Here is a 25,668-nt window from a genome sequence, read left to right as displayed (position 1 = left end):
AATTCTCTTATGTATATTACTGTGATGGTCTTATTGTGGCCCCATGTTTTTCTTGAAGTTTGGGACTTCAAAGGGACCCTGTCCCCCCATTCTTCCTGGCAATTTAGGGGCACTGCTCCTTGGTGGTGACACTGTCACAGCCACATGGAAGGATGTAAAAAAAAGGTACTTCATACACTGCTGGTGGAAACAGAAATTGCTATACCATTTAGCAAGCAATCTGGAAATATCTATCCAAATTCAAAAATACCATCATTGATAAAGTCATCTCATGCCTGTATGACCACAGCACTGTTTGGAGTAAAATCATTCAATAGGTTATGCCATGGTCAACTAAGGAATAGTATGCAGTCATGAAAAAGAAAGAAGGGAGGAATTTCAACAATGTATCCTGTGAAGTGAGAAGAAAACAAGATGCAGAGAGGGACATATGATATGATATGATTTTTATAAGGTAATGACCAAAATCACATGTTTCTGTGCCTATCTATCTATCTACCTAAATGTCTGATATAATTATATGCGTGAAGTGGAGTGAGGCACAGAACGATGACACACAAGGTTGATACCACTGGCAACATGGGGGAGAGGGATTAGGGTGGAAAGAAGGAAGGGAGTAGGAGGAAAGAAATAAGTGAAAATGAAAGAAGGTAGCAACCATAAAAACCACATGGATGCCACGATCTCATTTATAGGAAATCATGTGTGTGTGCTCAGGCACACGTCTATAAACAGAAGATGATGAGATAGTCTGCAAAATGTCAAAGGTTTTTATTTCAGGGTGTTGAGATGTTTTTAAATATAATTTTTACTTTACTCCTTATATATATTTTGAAAAATATTTACAATCACCTGTATTGTTTATAGAATCAGAAGAATTCATTGAGAGAGAAATATGAAAAGTCACATGCAAGGCAATACAGGTCCCCAGAGAGGAAGCCACTAGAGAGAGAAGGCTGCAACGTCAAGCTGGGACCAGACTGGGAAGGCTCTCTGTAACAGGAAAGACAAAAGATCAACTTATAGGCTGTGTACCAACAGAGTAACAACAGGCCGCTGTTTTGGTGGTAGATGATGAGTGATATTTTTTCTACTTTTTGCTTTTCTCTATTTTCCGGATTTTCTGCAAAAAACCATATCTTGCTTTTGTAATCAGAACCAAAAAAAATGTACTATTTAAAAAATGATGCCATGAAAGTTTTTAAGTGGGAAGGGTCACTTAATGATTAATGATGAGTGATGTTTTAGGATATCATGCAGTGGTCCCCAAAGACAGAGATTAAAAGCCATTTATGAAGGAGTAGTATCAGTGAGAGTTGATAATGGCCCCCAATTAAGAGGAAATGGTGGAAATGGAAAGGTACATAGTGGGCCTCAGATGTTTTCTAAATAAAGGGATGAATAAGTGAAACGCTGCTGAAGAAGAACTGCTAATCTCAGCGGCCCTTTGTCAAGTTTGTACGGATGCCCGCAAAAACACAGCCAGATGTCAGTCGGCTGATTTAATCCAAAATTACAGAGAACTGTAATTGTACAGAGAGACCAACCCATTGTGAATATCACGTCCCTAAATGCAGCCACATCTTGCAAGCCATGTCAAAGAAAGATACAATACCCAAGGGAAAAGACCAACGTGGTAGAAACCATAGGTGATATGGAGAAATTCTGTGATACAATGATGTAAAAAGCTTTCCTCCACCCCAAAAGACAAGTCATCGACAAGCACTGCATCCAACAAACACTGGAACGTTGTAGATCACATAAAAATATTCCCAGGTAACTTCTGGCTTGCATTCATTTTATACTATAGCCAACTTAAAAAGTTTCTGACCAGTGTTAGGAGAAATTAATTTAAAATTTTTTATCCAATTGTGGTTTGCTTTTTTCTAAAAGTTGGCACATTCTGAGAACTCCCCTTCATTCGAAGTATTCAGGAAGAGGATGGGCGGCACCGTGTTTGAGAAGGTGGTAGTCGAAGGCTTCCAAAGGACTTCCCAGCTTCAAGAGTCTCTGAGTCAAGAGGAGACATCATGCCAACTGCCGGATTTTGTGCCTTCTCTCTCTCAGATGTTCCAATGGAGGTAGTTTACTAACTAAGCCATGTTTATGTTTTTCTGGCATTCCTGAAGCAGACGTAATATAACTGAAGGCAAACGATTTTAGTAATGCCAATTCAGACACTGCTATCTAATCACCACGTAATCGTGAAACTAAAATGTTTACCCAACATCCAGGACCGAGGCAAAGAAACCAAAAGGCATTTTGTAAGACGAAGTACTGGCCAGTACTTCCCATAAAAGGAGTTATGGAGGGTTATCCTGAAATGGCTCAAGAGGAAAAGTCGATGTGACTTGGTTTCTAATCACACAGAGGATTGCTCTGCTGTTTTTCCAAATGGTCAGAAAAAACTGGGGAGGGACTGGACAGGTTGTTGCAGAGAACCAGGGTCCTCCCGATAGAGTTTCGGGGTGGGCTCATTAGAAAGTAAGCCAGAGCCCAGCCGCCCCCGCCCCCCCGGAAGACGCCGCCCGCTGCTGCCCATCGCTGAGCCAGGGCGCTTCTCCGCCTGCGACCACCTCTGATGGTAACGGGCATCCTTCCCGTTCTCCATAAGGCAGCCGCCTTCCTGCCTTCTCGGCGGCTCCTCCCTGGGTCTCAGTGTGGCTATTCATCGCCCCACAGCCCTTTCTTCCTCCAAGTCTAGCTCAAAGCCCACCTCTCCTCAGTCTGATACCAACCAATTCGGGTCTTTCATTCTATCTGAGTGCCCTCCTGGTTTGTACGCTCAATTAACATGAAATAATTGGCAAGTTTTTTTAATGGGAAGAGCCCCAGTGCATGATTCCCATTGGATCTCCTAAAGCCCTAAATATCCCACAGAGCGGAAAGAGGAAGAACTTCCTCCCTTCCTTTCCTTCCTTCCCTCCTTCTTTCAATGTAGTGTTTATCCAACATTTATTTCATGCCAAGCCCCTTTCAAGGTTTCTTCATGTACTGTTTCGCGACATCTCCTCACAAACCTCCCTAGAAATCAGGAGCGCCCTCCCCGCCCAGCTCTGCTCTGCTCCAGCCTTCCACAGTCTTGTCCTCGGGTCACCATCTTCTCAGTCCCTTGGTGTCCTGGCTGGTTCTTCTTTCCTCGTCAACCCTACATCCCACCAGCTGCCAATTCTCTATCTCCTATCTGGCTCCTCTTTTTTTACTCCCCTGCCTCGATATCTCTCCTGAACACCAAAGCCTCTTCATTACTGGTCTCCCTGCATCCAGGTTATCGTTCTAACACGAGTTGTTTGATATCACTGCACGAATCCAAACCTTTATGTAATTCCCATTGTCTGCATGATATAACCCGAGTTCCCTGGTCTGACATTAAAGGACATCCCAACTATCAACACATATCTTCCAGACACACAGGACTTCTTCTGATTCTCCACACATGCCAAGCAATTGGACTCTTACAGGTTTTTGTTTGTGCCATTCCCGCTCTGTGAAATGGCCTTCACCCAACTCTGTCCTCGGGTAAAATCCTACTTTTCAAACCTAGCTCACAGGCCACCTGACTACCCCAGGTCAAAACTGATTGTTCTTTCTCCTGAACGTTCTTAGACTTAGTTGTTTACAGCTCCAAGGCTGCCTCTAGATATAAAATCCTGGAGGAAAGAGATAGTATCTGTTTGTCTTTGCATTCCAACACCATGGCCCAACCACAACAGCACTCCCTCAGCACAAGCAGGAATGGAGTTACCAGCGCTGGGAAGTGAGGTTACTAGCCACCACTGTCTTCCAAGTGTTCCTCGGAATTTCAAGCTAACAAACACTTATGAAGTACCTACTGTATACAGAACACTCTGGCAGGAGCAAGCCAGCTAGTGAGCTGTGGTGCTTGTAATGTGTCTTTTTAAAGACCTGCCTCACCTATTATGCTAAACCACTGAATACACCATTATATGAAGACATTTCCAGTCTTGAGGGTCAACAGCCATTCATAACCCTTCCCTCTATCACTGGACGTACTAGAGGTAAGATCCTATGTTTCAAAAGTACCCAAGAAAACAAGGCTCAGAGCTCTCAAAATCAGGGCTGTTCTTTTTTTCCAGGACAGAGAATGGGTTGATATGGAAAATAAAGGCATTTGTCTGTTAGCAGTACTAATTCTCAAACCCATCATTTACTTTAACTTCAGTTATAACAAGCACTTAAGGCCAGGAAATTAGCTGAGAAAACATGAACGTCTGGGAAAACTAAACATTCTCTTACCTGCGAAGTCATGCTGGTGGAGGAAAGCTCTCGGAAGGGATGATAATTTTTTTATTTGATGACTGGTATTTTGATAGCAGCTGTGCAAAGTTTTCTGAAGAGCTCAAGGTGATCTATGACATAAGGTGACCATATGTCCCTGCTTGTCAGGAAGAGTCCCGGTTTACACCTGTTGTCCCTGCAAAATTATTAATAGTGCCTCCCCCTTCACTCTCATAACTGTCCCCATTTGAATGATAAATTATATGACCACTCTATCTACGAGTGTACTGTCAGACCACAGCGGCCTGTCCACACAAGGTAAGACGGTTTGCTCAAATTCACCAGGGAGCTGATGCCAAGAAAAGGGGCAGAATCCAGGCTTCCTGACACCAAACCCAGGCTCTATCTCAGGGAACATATTTCCTCTAAGTTGTTTCCTCATCAATTAATCACGAAAATCACTTTGGGAAATGGTAAAGATACATAAGCATGGCTTCTGCAAACTAGCACTTACGAGTTAGTTGAGGAGACAAAGCACATACACATTCGATAATTAAACAGGGTCAGACAGATTTGTAATCTGGTGCCAATGACATGGTTCAAATGACAATTTCAAAAGGAGTCAGAGAAGGGAAAAAACCCTCGATGGGATGCAGGGAAGGTTTCTGGGAGATGATGGAACCTGAACTGGGTCCTAAAAGGGAAAAAAAAAAAAAAGGAAGAAAGGAGAGGGAAAAAGGTATTTTTCTTTGGAAAAAAAACAAAATTGGGAGAGGAATAAATCACTTCAGTGATTCTATAAGCTCTATTACTTTACAGTCCAGAAAATTTTAAAATGACAAAACCAACACAAATGGCCTATGTGTCCTTCCCAAAGTCTCACCATGATTTAAGGCACAGCCATCATCAGGCTGGGGCGTCTTGCAAGCAGACGAGTGCTGGCTGCTGGAAAAAAGTGGCCACCTTGACTTCTACCCTCAGCTTTTTCACTAACTGGCCATGTGTCTGTGGGCAAGTGGTTTCATCAGTTTTGAGCCTCAGTTTCCTTAAATAAAATGCTAGGGTTGGATGAAGTGATCTCTAAGAACCTTTCAATCTCTGGCCCTTTACAGTCAATTCCAGGTTTTAGTTCAGCTTAATGAATCTATTTATTTATTCTAGATTTAGCTCAATAGTGGATGTTGAGCTATTTCCAGCAAAATGGCAAACTCTGGGCTGATCCTATGGGTTCCTTTCCACTACAGAGATACAAAATTCTCAAGAAAAAGCACAATGCTGTGCCTAGAAGGAAAGAAAAAAGGGAGAAAAGCATAGGCTCCGGGAATGGAGAAAAACTGAAGCCAGAGCTTTCACAGATGGTTGACTCCATGGGGTCCAAGGGAGTTTCAGACCTCCACAAATGTCCCTGGGGATCTGGGGATAGTGATTAGATTCTAAAGCCCATGAAGAGACGTGGCCTTGGTCCTGCATAAGGTGGAGGGAGGGAGGCAGGACGGAGCCCTTTTCATAAATCTTAAAGTCACCCGTCCATGAAAAAGGGACCAAGCCACTGCCTGCTGGCCTCAAGATGAAGAGCAGACAGTTGCCTTATATCCAGAGCTTAGGGAGCCTCTGAGAAATCACAACCCTAAAGACGAACCTCATTCAGTTGTAGGATCAGAATTTACATTATCTGCATGTGGGGGGGGTAGGACAAGCAATGAATATAAACACAATTCCAGGACCATCAAAATGCCGTTGATCGCCAGAATAAACAAATACGTGACCACTACATAGGGCCGATTTCACAACTCAGGACTTACAAGATTCCCACAGAAGAGAAATCTCTATGAACGTGAACTTGACAACACACACACACACACACACACACACACACACACGGGAATTAACTACCATGAGGGACAGTCATAAAGAGAATTTTTTTTAAGGTAAAATCTAAGAACTGGAAAAATACTACAATCTGAAACAGACTACAAAATAAGATTTCTTAAAATTATTAAAGTGATAAAAGACTAAAAACCATGATGAAATAATAGGAGTAAATAAAAAAAAGAAAATAGCAGACCTGAAAAAGAACAAAATAGAACTAAAAATAACTCAATGGAAAAGTTAGACTGTAGAGTGACACAAATATAGAATTAGTGAACTGGAAAAAGAGATTTGAGGAAATCAACCAAAATGTAACATAAGACTTCCAAGTAAAAACAGAGAACTGAACACACCATACCTACTACTCTCTTTATAAGAGAGTAGTCTCTCTGAAACCTCACTAAAACTAGAGAAAGTGACCATTTAAAAGACATAAACCCAGAAGGACAAGAAGAACAAGTGAAGGGATAACAGCAATAAGATTTTGGAAGATGGAAAACAGCTGGACAAGTGGTAACAGAACTAGCAGAACAAAAGAGGCAGAATCCTAAACTAGGAATAAGGAAAGTTAGGAACCAAGTAGCAGATGCTCAGAAGGTCCAGGAACAGAAGGCACTAGTTACCTTTGGAAATGGGAACGGAGGGGAAGGGAGGAGTGACTAAAATGAGGAGATGGGGTGAAAGCCGTTTAAGAACCAGTTATATCCCTAGACCCCCAGATCCCTTCTTCTTCTCCACCCTTCTGGGCAGCAGCCTCTACCCCAATGGGTAAAACTGGAGGTATGGTCTCTGGAGACAGGATTCCTGGATTGGGAGACGCCACGCATCAAACGAAGCAGAAAATATGTATGTTGAATGCTGACCTCTCCAGTCTGATTCCTCACCTCAGCTCTCAGCACTGGAACAGGCAGAGCTTCACCCTCCATGGGAGAGTTTGGAAGGGTGTTCCCTGGAGAATCTCACCATCTCTGTAGGTTCTTCAGTAGGAGACTTTAGGGGTTGACATTAGGAGTTCCCCAAGGAATGGCATTATCATGTTATTCTATGATAATGCTCAAAGTCAACAAGCCCTGCACATCCTGAGAGCTTCCAATAAACTTGTTAGTTCTTCACTCTTAAACATGACCAGACACTCAAGGATTACCAGACATGCAAGGAAAGCCTCTATAGGGAAGACAGAGTTCAAAACAAATAGAAAAAGGCAACACGGAGGAAATAGAGGCCATGAATGGAGAAGAAAATTTCAAAAGAGAATAATTTTTTTTTTCAGAATGCTGAGAGAATGTCACACACATGAAAACAGAACAGAATGCTTAAAAAAGACCCAACTATTTATAGATGAAAAGAGGAAATTTAAAACAATAACAGAACTGCAAACCCAATAGACAGGTTGGAAATTGAAGTTGAAGAAATTGCCCCAAAAGAGAGCAAACGATAAAGAGACGGAAAACAGGAGAGAAAAATAGGAGGAAATTAGAGGACTGGTCTAGAAAGTACAACACCCACATAATAGGAGTTCTGGAAAGAAAGACAGAAGCTAACAGAAGCACATTCAACAGACTGAAAGAACACACTGATTGCCCAGTACAATAGATGTAAACAGACTCCCACATAGGAAAGTCATTGTGAAATTTAGGCAACTGGGGGAAAGAAAAGATTCTACAAGGTCCCAGGAGAAAGGAAAAAGAAGGTCAGGTACAAAGCATCAAGAATAAGAACGGTTTTAGCCTTCTAACAGCAACACTGAGAGGCAGCATACAATAGGGCAATGGCTTCACCCTTTGGAAGCAAATTTAGTTTTGACCTAGAATCCTTTGTACCAGACGGACAAGCCTTCCAGTGAGAAGATAAAATAAAGACATTTTGGACATTCGAAGTGTGAATCTATCTCTCTTGGGTCCATTCTGGAAAGGCTGCTTATAGATTGGGAGCCACAAAAATGTATAAGTGGAAAAGGAGGAAATTTATGTGATCCAACACAGGACTAAAGAAGAGGGTGATGTCGTAAAGGGAGAGGACTGGACCAGTGGATCAAGAGAGACAGAGAGTGAGGGCCACCGCCAGGGCACCAGGCTGTAATTCCGATCCTGCTGGAGGATGTGCTTCCTCAATGGAGCAGATCATGAAAGGGGATTCAGCTCAGAAGAAAGGTCAAGGAAAGTTCTAGAATAACAAGGAAGAGAAATCCCAGCACGACAGCTGTGCAACAGGCCTGAAGAAAAGTCCAGAAAAAAAGGGATGTTACCGAGAAAAGGAGAACTCATGGATTTCTGATGTGATCGGCCTTGTGGAAACGTGTACAGGGAGACTGTGCAAGATATAGGGGGAACATCTTTCCCTACAAGGACAAAGAACACTAAGGAAATTAAGAAAAAAAAACAAGACAGATATTAACATATGATATCACTTATATGTGATCTAAAAAAGGGTACAAATGAACTTAGTTACAAAACACAAGTAGAGTTACAGATGTAGAAAACAAACTTGTGGTTACCAGGGGATAAGCGGGGAGGGAGAAATTGGGATTGACATAGACACACTACTATATATAAAATAGATAACTAATAAGAACCTGCTGTATAGCACAGGGAACTCTACTCCATACTCTGTAATGGCCTATATGGGAATAGCATCTAAAAAAAGAGTGGATGTCTGTATATGTAAAACTGATTCACTTTGCTGTATACCTGAAACTAACACAACATTGTAAATCAACTATACTCCAATGAAAATTTTTTTAAAAGGCAGATATTAACTTCATAAAAATAAAAAAGTTTAACTGTTAACACTATTTCCATAGGCCAAAGAGTGAAAACACTAACAACTGATTTAACCCAATATTGCAATATAATTATATTGAGAGAAAGGGGTTGGAAAAGCAGCGGATACGGTTATGTAAGAGAGCTAAATCTGTATTTACTATAATAGGAAGTTAAGACATCACGAGTAAAATTGATAAAAGATCACAGCATAGACATTATTTAGAAATGCCAGAAGAAAAAGCTAAAATAGAGACAGTGATGTTTTTTGGGAAGTGGGGGTTAGGGGAAGTAGGATGGGGTAGAAGTTGTTCCCATAGAAATTAAGGAACCAGCGCATAAGTAAATGGGTGAGGACGTTTTTATCTACAATGTTTGTGTCAACATAAAACTGAAAATAACCTAAATGTTCATCAATAGTGGAAGAGCTGAATAAATTGTAGTATAGCCATACCATGGAACTTACTTAGCTATTTTTTTAAAAAATTAGTTAAATTTGTATTACTTATCTGGAAGATATCCTTAATGTACTATTAAGAGAGACAGTAAGTTGTAAAGTAATGCACAAGGTATTATTGGATTTTTGTGTGTTTATATATGAGCTTGGAGAGACATGTGGAAGGAGGCAGACCAGATGTTAACCTTAAATACCTTAAGAGGACAGGAATGGAAAGGGTAGGGGGAGACTGAAAAGAAATAGACCACAGAAAAGTAGAGATGTGGGAAATATGAAAACACAGGTTAGCAGACATGAAGAAGAGAAGGACAAGATCTAATAACCTATAACAGAGGACTGAGAAAAAGATAATAAAGATAGCTGGGAGGAATAATATTCAGAGATTATGACAGTATTTTTCAGAATCAATGAATATCAAGAATCCTTAGATTCAAGAGATATACTGAATCCCACACAGGACTGTGGTGAAACTGCAGATCATCAAAGACAGGAACAAAAAGAAAAACAAAGATCTTTTTTTTCACGAAAAAAGAAAAAAAACTTCTAAACAAAAGACAGACTGACGCTGACTGCACCTCATCAATAACAGATATCGGAAGACAATGAAATAATATTTTCAAATGCTGAGGGAAAATATTTCTGTAGAATTCTATACCTAGAAAATTACTGTTCAAGACTAAGGGTGAATTAAAGATATTTTCAGATAGAGACTGACAGAGATAGTTTCATATCCCCAAATCCATGAAATAACTACTCAAAGATGTACTTCAGTAAGAAGGAATTTGAACTGAGAAAGGGGGAATGGAATCTAAGAAACAACATCAGTAACAGTTATTGAGGGCTCACTCTGTACTGTGTACCAGGCACCATTCTAAGTGATTTATAATTAGATTGGGATTCAGATTAAGGCAGTCTGGTTCTGGATTTCATAGTCTTACCCACAATGTGAATAAAATGACATCTATTTTGATAAATTTTAAAAAGTAGATTTGTAAAAAAATAATTGTATGTGGACAAAACAGAAACAAAATGATAGATGATAATAAAATAGCTGACGGTGTCATAACAGAATATGAGAGAGAGAGAAAAGCTGGGTTAAAGTGTTCTAAGTAATCTGTATTACATTGTCTGGGAAGCAAAGAGATACAGATAACACTTTAATTTTAGACTCTGTGAACACAGATATAATCTTTAAGGTTTAAGGGTAACACCTGAGATGCAGAACAAAACATATACGTTACAAATCAAGAGGGAAACAGTCATCATTGTCTTAACAGTATGACTATATTTTTGTGCTTGGGAGGCAAGATGAAGGAGAAACTTCAACAGGAGAAAGGTAGGGGAGGTGTGGAGTCTCCAGTAAGAGGCAGGGAGGTCTCTACTGGGCCCATCACAGAATGAGAGGAGAGTCTCAATACATCATTTCCTTTGATTCTCCCCTGGGCTTCCTGAGCTTCTTGAAGTTCTTCAGGATGACATCATATAACACAGCACAAGCTCTGTGGGTCTCCACTGATCATCAGTGGGGTCCTGGTACTCTACTTCCCTGTGGAAGCCTTCCAGCTTGGTGTGAAGGGTGTTCATCAGCTCGAACACCTTCTTCAAAACTTTTCCCATCTTCAGTCTGAGGTATCTGCAGCTGCAACCAGGTGGTGACCCTGTGGACTGCTCAGTGACATCCGTGGTCCCCAGCTTCAGGCCCTTGCAGGAGGACTTCAAGCCTCTCCTTGCCATTCACTGGGCCACTGGGAGGACCTTTGCCTTCATCTTCCCCTTTTGTCTTTTCATCCCTATCCTCCTTCTCCTGCTGTTTCTTTCATTCCTCCTTCTCCGTCTTCTGGACTGGATAGGCACCAAGATGTCCAACAGAGCCTTCAGGTTGGCTTCTTGAGAGCTGTTTCCTTCAAAAATTCATCTGACTCAGAAATCTTCCTGGGGAAATAGCTCCTAGGTAGGTTCTGTCTTTTGCCCTGGTCTTTGTGAAACATATCCACCTGGGGTTGGGCCCTGGGCGTGGCTATGGCTGGGGAGCCTAGTGCCACACAAGGAGCAAGGAGTGGGCATAGGGAAGAGGAAGCAAAATCAACAGGAAAACTCAAGTAATCTAACAGAAGACAGGATAGGAAGAAAAAATAAGTAAAGAAGAAGCACGGCAGATGGAAAACATTCGGATTCCTCGTGAATTCCAAATATATGACTTATCATAATAAATGTAAATGGCTTAAACTAATCCATTAAAAGGCAGAAATCCTCAGACTGAACTTTGTAAAACTCAAGCTGTTTATAAGAGAGTAGGCTAAAACAAGTCACAGGAAGGATAAACATGAAAAAATGTATTCAAATAATAAGTGTTCCTACAAATAATAAATGCTCAATAAATATTTATTTTAATTGAATGACTCAATAGGATAAAAATAGACTTTAAAATAGCCAAAAGCATTTGGGGGGATAAAGAAGATCACGGCTTACACGAGCAATCCTTCCATATACCTAATCACACCATGTCAAATATATACAGCAAAACTGATTTAATTATATGAAGGTAACAAATTCAAAATTATAGTGAGAGATTTTAGCACATATCTCTATGAAATCAATAGACCAAACTAAAAAAATTGGACAAATGTAAATAATGCATATTACTAACTTCACTGAATGGATATGAAGAAACCCTCCACACAATAAAGAATAAACATAAATGTTTACAAAAATTAACCAGGTTCTACGCCACAGAGCAAGTCTCAACAAATTTCAAAGAAGTGCTAACATTCAGACCCCACTCATCAACCAAAATACAATAAAAGTTGAAATCCATAACAAAACCACAGGCCCCAAACTCCAGTACATCTTGAAATTTCAAAAACATGCTGTTAAATTATTAAATAAAATCAAAATTAAAGTAACAAAATACTTGGAACCGAACAATAATTAAAACCCTGGATATCAGTAGAAGGAATGTTTAGCATTAAATGCAACATCAGAAAACAAGAAAAATTTTAGATTAAGAAAATAAAAAAATAAGCAATAAAGTAAACTCAAAGACAATAGGAGAAAATTCTTTTTCCACAAATGGATAAAGCTAAAGTAGTAGGAAGGCAATAATAAAGATAATAACAAATCAATAAAATAAAAACAAAGACACAATACACATAGGGACAAAACAAATGTGGATTCTTTAAAAAGACTAATAAAATAGGTAGATATTCCACAAGAATGAGGAAGAGAAACACAAGAAGGCACAAATAAACACTATTAGGCATGAAACGGAGCCATAACTAAAGATTTTTTTTCTAAGCATGAGAATTCGATTCTCTACTTTAAAGCAGTAAAACTAAAAACAGATGAAATAGAAAATCTCCTAGAAAAATATGTTACCAAAATTAACACCAAAAAAACAGAAAAAGAACAAAAGCTCCTGAATGTATTTTTATAAGTTCAGTCTAAAGCTACATTTTAGAAGTAGACAGTACAAATAAGGAAAGCAATAGGTCAATCTCAGTTAAAAACATCAATGCAAAAATCCTAAATAAAATATTAGCAGGGCTTCCCTGGTGGCACAGTGGTTGAGAATCTGCCTGCTAATGCAGGGGACATGGGTTTGAGCCCTGGTCTGGGAAGATCCCACATGCCACGGAGCAACTAGGCCCGTGAGCCACAACTACTGAGCCTGCGCGTCTGGAGTCTGTGCTCCGTAACAAGAGGGGCCACGACAGTGAGAGGCCCACGCACCGCGATGAAGAGTGGCCCCTGCTTGCCACAACTAGAGAAAGCCCTCGCACAGAAACGAAGACCCAACACAGCCAAAAATAAATAAATTAATTAATTAAAAAAATATATATTAGCAAACATACCCAGCAGTGTAGTGTGTGTATAAATGTATATTTATTTTAAAATGTTTTTTGATATGATATACCTCAGGTATCATATATATCATGATTGCATGTATCATATTTATCACACGGTAAATATATGGTGTGTGTGTGTGTGTTGTGTTGTGTGTGTGTGTGTGTGTGTGTTTGTGATGACCAGTAAGGTTTATCCCAGAAGCTCAAGGAAGATTCAACATTAGAAAGTCTTACTGTAATTCACCACACTGACAGATTAAGAAGGAAAAACTAATCATCACAATAGATGCAGAAAAAAACATTTATCAAATTTAGTACCCATTCACAATTCAAAAGTACAATAAAATACCTAGCCAACTCAGAATATAAGGAAGTTTTTACTAAGCAGTTTCTACTAAAATTCTATGATAAACCTTAGGAACCTATTTCCTTTAAAGTCAGGAACTAGACAAATATCACCACTCCACTCATCATTGTGTGAGATATCTGGCTGCCACAATAAACAAAGGAAAAGGAGTAAGAGAAATAAGGATTTGAAATAGAGAAACAAAAGAAGAATTATGTGCACATAAGACTGTCTACATTGAGAATCCATGAGAAACTACAAACAATTACAAGTCATAAGAGAGTTTGGTAAGAATGCCGGAGATAAGATTAATATACAAATATCCATGGCGTCCTTATCAGCAACAACCAATTAGAAAATGTAATTTTTAAAAGATCCCATCAGCAATAGCAATAAACTATGACAAACCTAGATTCAATCTAAAGAAAGAGGTGCAAGAGCTAAATGAAAGCAAACTATAAAAGTTCACTGAAAGTCCTAAGACGTAAATAAACAGCGATATATCTCATGCTCAGAGATGAGAAGATTCAACATCAACATCAGTTCCTCCTAAGTTAATACATAAATTGAATGTAATTCATATTAAAGTCCCAGAAAGGTTTTTCATGAACATTTTTAGCTGGTTTTAAAATTCATATGGAAGAATTAAGGTCAAAAAACAGCCAAGACAATATTGAAAAAGTGTAAGATGGACACTTGTCCTACCAGATATCAAGACATTTATTAAAGCCTTATTATTAAGATACAATAGAATTGGTGCAGATATAGATTACTAGACCAGCGTAATAGAGAGAGTCCCTCTGCGTTTAGGAACTTGGGATGTGACATTATAAAACTGTGGGAAATGACTGAACTAGTTATTAAATGGTCCTGGGACAATTGGTTATTTACAGGGAAAAAAAATAGATCTCTAACTCATGCTATATCCAAAAATGAATTTCAAGAGAATTACAGTTAACTTTAAAATATTTAGGAAAGGGAACTTCCCTGGTGGCGCAGTGGCTGAGAGTCCGCCTGCCGACGCAGGGGACATGGGTTTGTGCCCCGGTCCCGGAAGATCCCACATGCCGCAGAGCGGCTGGGCCCGTGAGCCATGGCCGCTGAGCCTGCGCGTGCGGAGCCTGTGCTCCGCAAAGGGAGAGGCCACAACAATGAGAGGCCCGCGTGCCGCAAAAAAAAAAAAAAAAAAAAAAAAAAAATATTTAGGAAAAAATACAGACACTATTTTTATAATCGCAGACTAGGCAATGACACAATAGCACAAACCATGAAGCAAAAAAAGAAAAAAATGTTGACCAATTTGATTTTAAAACTTATGTGACAAAAGACACCAGAAAACAAAGGTTAAAGGCAAGAAATGGAGACAGTAGTTTTGTTTTTGTTTTTGTTTTTTTAAGCATCCAGGATATATAGTGAACATTTGGTAACTGTAAGGAAAAAAAACAAATAACCCACTACAAAAAATGAGCAAAATCTATAAACTGGCAATACATAGAAAAAGAAACCCAAATGACCAACAATCATGATAAAGAAAAGCATAAATCACTAGAAATCAGAGAAGTATGAATAAATACCACAATAAGATACCTTTCAATCTATCAGATTAGCAAAATGTAAAAGCCTGATAATGCCAAGACCTGGAGAAGATGCAGAGCAACAGGAACTCTCATACACGGTCCTGGAGTGTAAATTTGAGAGCAATTCAGCAACATCTACCAAAGTGGATGATGTTTGTACCCTAAGACTCAGAAATCCATGTCTGCATCTATACCTTTGAGACGCTCACATGTCCACATGGAAACAAGCCCAAAGAAGTACACAACAGCTCTGTCTGTAAAATGAAAAGGTGGAAACAATCTAAACTTCCATCAATTAGAGAATGGATATATTATGATATATTCATTAAAAGGAATTAATATAGCAGGTAAGGAAACTTGCTCTACATCCATTAATCAGGATAAATCCTAAAAACATAACTTTGAGTGATAAGGCAAGTTGGAGAAAGATGGATTACTGAGTAAGAACACTACGGTAAATGTTTTAAACTCACAAAATAATACTAGTTATTGTTCATGACACATAGCCGGGAGCCAAATGCAACAACATGTATGTAACAACACAACTTTGGAAGACTGGCTACCTCTAGAAAAGCTGTAGGGGAATGGGATCAGGGTGGGTTAGAAAAGAGGCTTTAACTGTAACATTTTCTGCAAAAAAACCCCAAACTTTTAAAAATGTGGCTAAATGTCAACATTTATTAAATGTGAGTAGAAGGCGACTACTGGTTGATACATTATTCTCTGTGACTTTTTTCTTTTGCATTTCAAATAGTTCGTCATTTTTTAAAGTTACATTTTAAAAGGATGTGTGGATGTGGTATTCATGTGCCCATTTCCCCCAGCTTTCTATCTAGGTATACAGTTGTGCTAGCAATCTGGAGACCTGAAGAATAGTCTTGGTTCTAACACTACTACACTGTGTGACACTGAGCAAATCACTGAACCTCTCTGGGCCTCAGTGTGCTCATCTGTAAAATGGGAATAGTCACAGTGCTTATGTCTTCAAGATCACTCTGGAATTAGATTTGGACTTGTTCCAGCCCCACCACTGGGGCTGTGAGACCTCAGTCAATTTACTTAAACTCTCTAAAAGGTGCTATCTTCATCTATAAAATAGGAATAGAGATAGTATTTAGCTCACAAACTTGTTATAAGAATAAAACAAAATGAAAAAAAACTCTTAGTACATCATCAACAAAACAAAATTACAAAACCAAGAGAAGATACATGCCATGCCTATAATAGACAAGGGATTGGTATCAAGAATACATTATATACTCCAATAAATCAGTAAGGAAACAAACACACCAACAGAAAAATGGGCAAAGGATAAGAAGAGAGAATTCATAAAGGAGGAAACCTGACTTCAGTAAGCAAGTGAAAAGATATACCCAACCTCGCTAGTAATCAGGAAATCACATCTAAAACCTACCCGGCCATCAGATAGGCATAAGATAATTTTAAATATGGTGATGACCCATACTGAGAGACCATGTGGTGGTGAACTGGTACCATCACTTTGGAGAGCAATTTGGCAACATGTAGGGAAGTTTAAGATGTGCTAACTTTATGACTTTGCTATTGGGTGTGTGTGTGTATATACGTGTGTGTGTGTGAATGTATGTATGTATCTATAATCTGTCTATCTACTGATACATCTCCAAGAGAAGCTCAAGTCTCCCACACGTGGGCAAAGAACACGTACAGTTGTAGCACTGTCTGTAATGCCAAAAAGTTAGAAACAGCTATAATATTCTTCAAACAGACATTTTAGAAGTTAGAAACAACCTTAGCATCCTTCCTTTGGTAGAATACTATGCAGCATGGATGAAGCAGAGGTACATGTTTTACAACAGATGAATTTTACCAACGTAATGTAGAACACAAAGCCAATGATATCATTTAGATAAAGTCTGAAAACATTTAAAAATGTAAATGTCTATGGATACACATATGTGTAAAAGATGCAATCGTGCATGGTAATAATGTACATCAAAGTTAAACTGATGCTTCACAGAAAAGGGGAATGGGACTGGGAAAGTGCTTTCTCTCTCTCTCTCTTTTTAAAGGTAGGTAAGAAGATCTGAAGCAAATACGGCATAAAGACATGACACAGAGATGGTACACACACATGCACTTGCCATCTTATTCTCTCTATTTCCTGTTTTCTTGAACTATTTCACCATATAAGAACCCCGTGTTTTCATACTTTAAAGATATCGATAGATATGATCATTTGTTCCTAGGTGCGCCTAAGGCAGGTAGGGCAAGTGTTCTTAAGATCACTTGACAGAGGAAGAGGTGAGGGTGGGCTGGGAGGGGTGGGCACAGGGCTTATTGTCTGCGGGCTCAAAGCCCTCCTCATCAGATTGCAATGCTCACGCCACTCATTCAGTAATCTATACACACAGGGAACTGGAACTCAGTGCAGATGAGGGTGGGCGGATGAAGGGGAAGATGACCTCTTCCCTTCTGGAAAAAACCACAGCCTGAGGTAGGGCAATGGCATAACTCGATAAAAAAGGGAAGGAGGCGGGCTGCCCAGGCCATCTGACAGCCTTTCAATGAATGTGTAACTCACTCGTGGAGGCCATCCCCCGTGCATCTGCCCAGGAGGAGGAACGGGCTGGAGGAAGTGAGAAAAGTGACCTCAGTACCAGCATCACCTCGCCCCCAGAGCACCAGCCTCTGAAGGGCAGGATATGGCTGGGCTGGGGGCTTAAGACCTGAAGTCTGGTCCGCAATTGGTCCCTCATGCTCTCTGGCTTTCAGCTCTTCTTATTTATAAAACTGAGGAGCTGAGCTACCATCTTGAGGCCAGTGAGGTTCTACAGTCTATCTCCCTGAAGGAGTTCTTCCTTAAAAATTGGATCTCTTAAAATTCAAAAGAGGAGGTTCGTATTAATATTTACACATGGTTGTGAGGCTCATTCCTGGATGTGTCATGACAATGTCTTCTCTTCCTGGTGACATACACAAAATGCTGGGTAACAGTACCTGGTACCTGGACGTCTCAGTAGCGCTACTCCTGCCTGCCACCAGCCCCAGCCCCATTCTTGAGCCCCGGGGACCGATGGGCATGGAGGTCAACGTGATTGTGGCTTCGACTAAGCAGCCACTCCTATGCCCCATCCCACCCTCGGAGTCACGTATGCTGTGGGGAGATGCGGTGGTCCCCACCAACAACTTAGCCTCCGGAGCAGCACCACGTGCACATTTTAGGCTGGAAACAAGAAAGAATTTCCTGACAGTACAAATTGCCAAAGAGGAGGGTGGGTAACCAAAGGAGGTTCCAGCATCTCCTCTGGAGATCTTTAAAAACCCGAGACGATCTGACATATCTGAGCTGATTTTTTTGCAATCCTGCCAGATGGTCCTGGTGCCTATCTTCCCAGGCATACCCAGCCCTGCCCTATGCTTTCTCTTTCCTCTCCATATGACAGATGCCTCCTGTATATTTTCTCCCCCCCCCCCCCGGGGGGAGCACACTTGCTACAATCCCTTAAGGCTTGTTTTCATTCAATTCCTTCCTCCTCACACCTTCCCTTGTTATTTTATGGAGAGCTGGTCAAAGGTCAGAGTTGCCCAGTTACCCACACATAGTTGGGTGGTGGCATCAGATACCCAGGCAAAACAGACCGATGATTCCAATTCCAGCCTAGACTCCAAAGCTGGACGGAAACGGAGAAAATTAGCTGTTGCTAACAATCCACTGTAAATGAAACTATGATCCCAGTAATTGATTTTAAATAGATTTTTTAAAGAATCCTTGGCCGCATTTCATCAAGAATACAGAGTTTCAAAAGCGTTCATTCCAGGGTTAGATTTTTCCCCCCCTTTCTTCTGGCTTAAACCCCAAATGGCCAAGATCCGAGTCTGAATAAACAGTGTGGGTGGTGACTGTTCTGTGAGGCCCAGTAGAGGATGCAACTACTTTCTTATTCGGTTCAGCATTAAATCATGTGAAACTAGCCTGATGACTCCACAGAACTTTTACTCAGTAACAGAAGGCAACACAACATGTCCTGTTTCTCCGTTTCTCAGGGAGAAAAAAAATTAATTCTCCTAACTGCGAAGGTTTAATTATGTATAAAGTTCATTGACCTCACAGGCGGCTGTCAGATGATCTTTCGAAGGCCCGTGAAAGGCATCCCAGGAATGTGGTGATGTGGGCAGAAACCGTGGATTCACGCCACCGAATGCTTTAAACAGGACAGAACCAGCGGCCGTCCAGAAAGCCTCCAGTGCAAACAGAACTTTAGGAGAATCAGTAATTTCATCTCACCTAAGCATTTCTAGGCCTTCGAAAGCGATCGTTATAAATCAGAAGCTCAGGAAAAAATCCCGTAGGGACAGGGTGAAGTGATTCTGTGTGCTGGTTCCTGCCACAGCTGGCTGCAAATGTATGGATTCACAGTGTTCTTTCCCCATTTTAGAGGTAATGCCTTCTGACTTCCCAGCTACTGACACGAAAAGCAAATGAGGAAGCAATCCCATTCATAAATACACCGCGGGGCTTGAAGGACACAGTAGAGTCAGTGTTTTTTTAGACGGTTTTGATAGAAGACAGCACCCGTATGTGTCTGCAGTGACTTTATCTATTTGCCAGTAAATGCCCTAAAGTGTGTTCTTCATACACCAAGCCTGCATTTTCCTCTTCGGGCTGAGGGAGAGAAGGGGACAAGCAAGACGAGCTTCCAGAACGTGTCTCCCTCTTCTAGTCCTTAGCTGGGGACACCCCTGTCAATTGGAACCCAGGCTACTGTGAAAGCCGGGCACTGAGGAAACCCTTGAGGACATGGAAGGCTGATTTGGGCTCCTTGGTGACGGGAGGCCAGAGCCCCAGGGGATGCTGTCAGGGTGGCGAGTAACTTCAGGGGCCCTGTGACTCAGAAGGAGGAAACAGGAAATATTTCGGCTTTGGTGCTTCCTAAGGTTAAAATTACCTGTTGGGCTCCAGTATCATTTTTCTTTCAGTAGCTTCCTCACCGAAAGCTTTATCCACTTTATCAGTCAAAATATTATGATTTCAGTGGGGGAAACGTCCCAGGGTTGTGTTCTAACCTAGATAAGCTGCACTCGCTCGGGGGCAGCGTTATTGTTATGAATATAGAGAAAGGGTGGCCAGAATTTAGCCAACATTTTGGATCCTCTGATGGCAGCAGAATGGAAAGATTATCACTTGCTTCATTTTTAGATAAACCCGCAATTCCTGGGTCCTTTACCCAAATCGGCCAGCTAGGTTTTGCATACATAGTGTCAGTCGGCATCCAACTCGCGCTAACTCAATAGATCCTTGGGAAACAGAAATAGTGGAGTGGGTGCTATTGGTGATACGGACGTCAGAAAGGGAACCCTGCCCTCAAGCAGGTCACAAATGAAGAGGCAGACATTAACCCCAACTGAAGGATTCGGGAAGGCTTCCCGCGTGGAATCTTCCCGGGTGAGGTGGCATTTGACCCAGACCTTCACCCAAAGCTCCCTTCACACTTGTTGGCTGTGGCCTTCTGAGAGTCACTGAGTCACACTTATTGATGGCTGGGTGTCTACAGTTGCACCTTGTTTTGAATCCATCTGATATTTGAGGGGTTTCCTGCCAAGATCCCTCCCTTAAGACCCATACCATTTAATATTACTTTCTTCAGGGAACAGTAAAGTAAAAAAGAAAAGGAATTCCCTCTGTCTTCCCACTCTGAAGAAGGAAGCCTTCCTTCAAGTCTTTAAAAATTTTCTAGAAATACGATTATCCTCATAGTTACAGAGGAAATATGCTTCCAGATAAAGAAATCTGGACGCTAAGTAATATCCTAAATCATTTCCACCCTTTGGATACTACAATTTATAAAATTCCCTGAAGGAAATGACTCTTATTCCTCATGAAGTTTCCACTGGGAAGTCATGGGAGCCACAGTTATGAGAGCGATATCCTTTTTCTGATCCCAATTCCTTCCCTTTGTCCAGGGCCTCCGCCACCTCTGCACTACACAGCAATTTAGTTCTTTCTCGTCTCGCATACATGTTGCCAGAGGTGGCAATTTGGGCCCATGACTCGTCTCCGTTACATGGTAAGCTCTTGGACATGAGGGACTGCTTTCTTTTCTTTCTTTTTTTTTAATTCCTCAAAAGTTTTTGTATTCCAGAAGTGCAAGATTAATTTAAAACAAGTGACTAATTTAAAAATCATTCTAATTTACCATTTAACAGAATGAAAGAAAAATTATATGGTTATTTCAAGAGATGCAAAAAAATTATCAAATCTAACACCCATTATTATAAAATCTCTTAGCCAAACAGGACTAGGAGAGAACGCCTTGAATCTGATGACGAGCATCGTTCAGTTCCATTTCATATGAGATTGGGAAAGAGACAAGAAAAGCCTGTTCTCCCCACCACTGTTCAATGCGTATTAGTTTTTTTTGTTTTTAATCTATTTTCTTCAAATATAGTTGATTTACAATGTTGTGTTAATTTCTGCTGCATAGCCAAGTGATTCAGTCATACATATATACTTTTTCATATTCTTTTCCATTACGGCTAATCACAGGATATTGAATATAGTTCCCTGTGCTATACAGTAGGATCTTGTTGTTTATCTGTCCTATATATACTAGTTTGCATCCGCTAATCCCAAACTCCCAATCCATCCCTCCCCCACCCACCCTCCCCCTGCTTTCTTCATCTCTACATTTCTCACATTTCTTTAACAAAGTTGGTGTTCACTGAACAAATGAATAAATGAATGAGTGAGTAAATAAATATCATAGAGATGTCTCTGACGGGTTGGAAAACTTTCAGTAAAGGACCAGAGAGCAAAGGCATCTGGTCTCTATTGTAACTACTCAACTTTGCTGTTATAATAGGAAAACAGCCACAGATAATCTATAAGCAAATGAGTATGGCTGTATTCCAATAAAACTTTATTTACAAAAACAAGTGGCAAGCCAGATTTGGCCCACAGGCCATAGTTTTCTGAGTGCTCATCTATGGTGCTTATCTTTGCCATACATCTCAGTATATTCTTTAAAGTTTCATATGGCACCTGTACTTTTCAATAATTAGATGTAAACATTCAAGAGTTGTTTTGGAACTCCACATTAATGAATTCATTAAAAGCAAAAAAATAGGAAAGCACATACAGAAATTAGCTGTTACTCCAAGTAAGAGCTTGGAGTCACTTATTTTGTATATTGTACGCCTTTAACAGGAACAATTCTTATTCCCCAAATGAGGGGAGCAGTTTTGCCATTTACATCATGAGTATTGAGTAAACTTGATATGAGATCTCAGAGTTACTGGGTGAAGGGTCTGGTGCTGGGGCATGGTGAACTTGACACTTTCCTGGAAGGGTGAATAAATGCCCCCCCCCCGCAACCCAGCAAAACCGCCATTCCTGTTCTCCACATCATCTGGTCTCTGATTTTACTGCTAAAATCCTTCCAAAGGTTATTAATGCAGAGGATACGCCTTTCTCTTGATGACCCTCTGGAAAACATCCAGCTACAAAGAGCACAACAGAATCTGAAAAGCCCAGCAAACACACAGAGTAGTAGGGGGCAGCTACGAGAATTTGATGGAAACAAGATGTCCAGCTTGTCACCCAGCCTGATTTGAGAGTGCCCTGCCCGTCATTACTCTTTGCCTCACTATCAGCCCACCTTCTGTGTGTGATACAGTTTTGTTTTGTTTTTTAATCTGCAATCTATTTATTTCTTTATTTGGCCGCACAGCATGAGGGATCTTAGTTCCCCAACCGGGGATCGAACCCACGCCCCCTGAAGTGGAAGCACGGAGTCCTCACCAGTGGACCGCCAGGTAAGTCCCAATAGGGTGTTTTTAAAAAGGATTTGGATTTGAATTATGGTGTAAACTCAAAGGATGCTAAGTGCTAAGGTCAATTGCTTGGTTTGGAAAAATTCAACTAGCGCTTTTCGAGGGATGAGGAAACGCACGGCAAACAACATAGCAATGAGCACCCCCAGCTGACAACCCGTGAGACGGGCTGCTCTCAGGTGGGGATCTCCAGACTGCACCAGTCATCGCCAGGGTGTCACGTACCCTTCTAGAGATTTCTTGAAAGAAAGAAAAATGAAATTGGAGCCTTTCCCTTATGCCAAGCATCTCCTCAACACCCAGACCACACAAGTAGAAAGACTCTGTGCCTTGAGAAAATCAGACCCTCTGACTCGCAAATGGAAGGTACCATGGCGGGGTCAAAATATTGAGTTCAAATCTACCACGTACCAAGTTCAAGTCATCTACGTGACTTGAGGCAAATGCTCTGATGTTACTGTAACTTGCCCTAACTTTCAACACAGGGCTAGGACATCCACATTATAGAGGAGAAAGCTGGGAAACAGGGGATACTCTTGTTTCTGGCCCGATTTATTTCTGCAAGTGCTTGCGTTGGAGAGTGGAAAATGAATATGCCACAGATTCTGAGCACAAAGAGCTGGTGATCATCACTTACTGCTTGTCTGCAACACTCCAGAGCCACCAGGCCTGTTATCAGTCACTCTGACTGCAACATCCCCACCCCCACCCGCCGCTGCCAAACACTGAGGCCACTGTCATCGTCATTCAGAACGGAGCTCTAGCGAACAGCATCGCGTGCGTGAAGTGATATCATTTATACAAACTTAATTTCTATTTGATACAATTCCAAATTGTTGACAACATATGTGGCAGTGGCACGTGCAAAGCCCATTGCGATCATGGCTGGGAGTAATATGCATAAAAATAAAGACAAGAGGGCTTCCCTGGTGGCGCAGTGGTTGAGAGTCCGCCTGCCGATGCAGGGAACACGGGTTCATGCCCCGATCCGGGAGGATCCTACATGCCACGGAGCGGCTGGGCCCGTGAGCCATGGCCGCTGGGCCTGCGCGTCCGGAGCCTGTGCTCCGCAACGGGAGAGGCCACAACAGTGAGAGGCCTGCGTACCGCCAAAAAAAGATAAAAATAAAATAAAGACAAGAGTTAAAAAGAGGGAACACGTGGAGTAGACCCTGAGCGGGGAGTGGAAAGGTAGCTACTGCGAAATTTCCAAAAGGTTGTTGACAATAACGGAGGGCAACCTCCTCCATCTTAGTTATGACAATTTTCCGGTAGTGTGGATCAGGTCCCTGACGTCCCTCAAGGGAAAAATCTCGGAACGTGAAGTATAAACGTATCGGCGTCCTGCTGCGCAGACTGGGTGAGGAGGAAAGGTGACGTGTGAGAGTGGAGAGTGGGACCCTTTACTCAATCCTCTTTGGCTTCCTCTCAGGGAAACGGAGAACGGGCCTACCTACAGGGAACACTTGATCTCTAGTCCCTTTGTTCATTTTTTTTTTAATTTTATTTATTTTTTTTACACAGTAGGTTCTCATTAGTTATCTATTTTATACATATGAGTGTATACATGTCAATCCCAATCTCCCAATTCATCCCACCACCACCCCTCCCCCCATCACCTTCCCCCCTTGGTGTCCATACTTTTGTTCTCGACATCTGTGTCTCTATTCCCTTTAAACCAGCCTCTTGGGCTGTGCCTACAGGATACAAACAAGTGACTCAATGGAAAAAAAGTAATACTTAGGTCAGGGACTTATCTGACAAATTTGAAGTTCAATCTAGCATCGACACAGATGCTCTTCATCTCTTCTGAGGCGTCACAAGAACCTATCTGCTCCTTACTTCTGGTCTCCAGCTTCTTTAATACTGAAAAATTCGACTTGAAATATGAAATCTTTAAAGAGTCCGTCTGGAGATTTCCAGAGGTTTTGTTTAGCAAAGTAAATGGGCTCCTCTGATTAGTGTGTCTAGAACAATCCAGGTAAAATGTCCTTTAAATCTATCATTCTAAAGTTAGCTTCCAAGGAATGTTACTGCAGCATCAAGAAACAGGACCATATGAGTTATTTCATCAGATCAGACCCTGGCAGCATTCTGGGCAAAGCAAACAGAAAATCTCGAGGAAAAAAAAGAAACTTCCAGAGCCCGCTTCGGGCCCCCTCGCATTCCTTTTTTAAGCATTACAAGATTGATCCTAGGCCACAGATGCAGCTTTTGGATGTCAGATGCAGGCAGATGTTTTCCCTTAAATCCGTTGTCTCTCCCTCAATCTGTTTATAGCTGTTTCCCTTTCGGCCTGCACCTCAAGTTCTCGTTAGCTGCACGTCCTAAAGTTTTCTTCCCTCCACATACAAAGGGGCATCTTTCTATAATTTCTTCTCTTTTCTAGAAGGAATACATCCACTCATGAGGTAACCTGTATACCCACGACCGGTGTGTTTCCTTACTCAGCCATCTTCAAGAAATATTTTACTAGAAGTCCCCTATAGCTTAAGTCCCCAAAGTTACGTGGCATCAAAAAGGGTTTTATTCTTAGAAGTAAACTATTGAGGTCACATGACTGGTCTTAGCCTTTTAAATCAACTAACGAGCTCCCTTGCTAAGGTTGGGGTTATTTATTCAAACCTGTGGTTTTTTGTTCTGGGCTTATACATGCTCTTCCTACAAGTCAGACCAAAGATCCCCATTGGTAAGTCAATTATGCAGATTCCACGGCAGCCAACCCGAGCGATAGATTTCAGAGATTTATCCAACCTCTCTCACT

The 25,668-nt window shown here is 41.1% G+C and overlaps 1 protein-coding gene and 1 pseudogene across 1 annotated transcript in view; both read right to left on the bottom strand.

Moving 5' to 3' along the window:
* Nucleotides 1-25,668, bottom strand: part of BCL2 (BCL2 apoptosis regulator) — a 183,372-nt gene that overhangs the window by 84,775 nt on the left and 72,929 nt on the right. The gene's annotated exons all lie outside the window — the stretch shown is intronic.
* LOC132504367 (proteasome activator complex subunit 1-like) lies at nucleotides 10,736-17,668 on the bottom strand (annotated as a pseudogene).

This window comes from Lagenorhynchus albirostris, chromosome 14 (assembly GCF_949774975.1).
Source record: "Lagenorhynchus albirostris chromosome 14, mLagAlb1.1, whole genome shotgun sequence".
Lineage (NCBI taxonomy): Eukaryota > Metazoa > Chordata > Mammalia > Artiodactyla > Delphinidae > Lagenorhynchus > Lagenorhynchus albirostris.
This window is presented reverse-complemented; position numbering and strand designations above follow the sequence as displayed.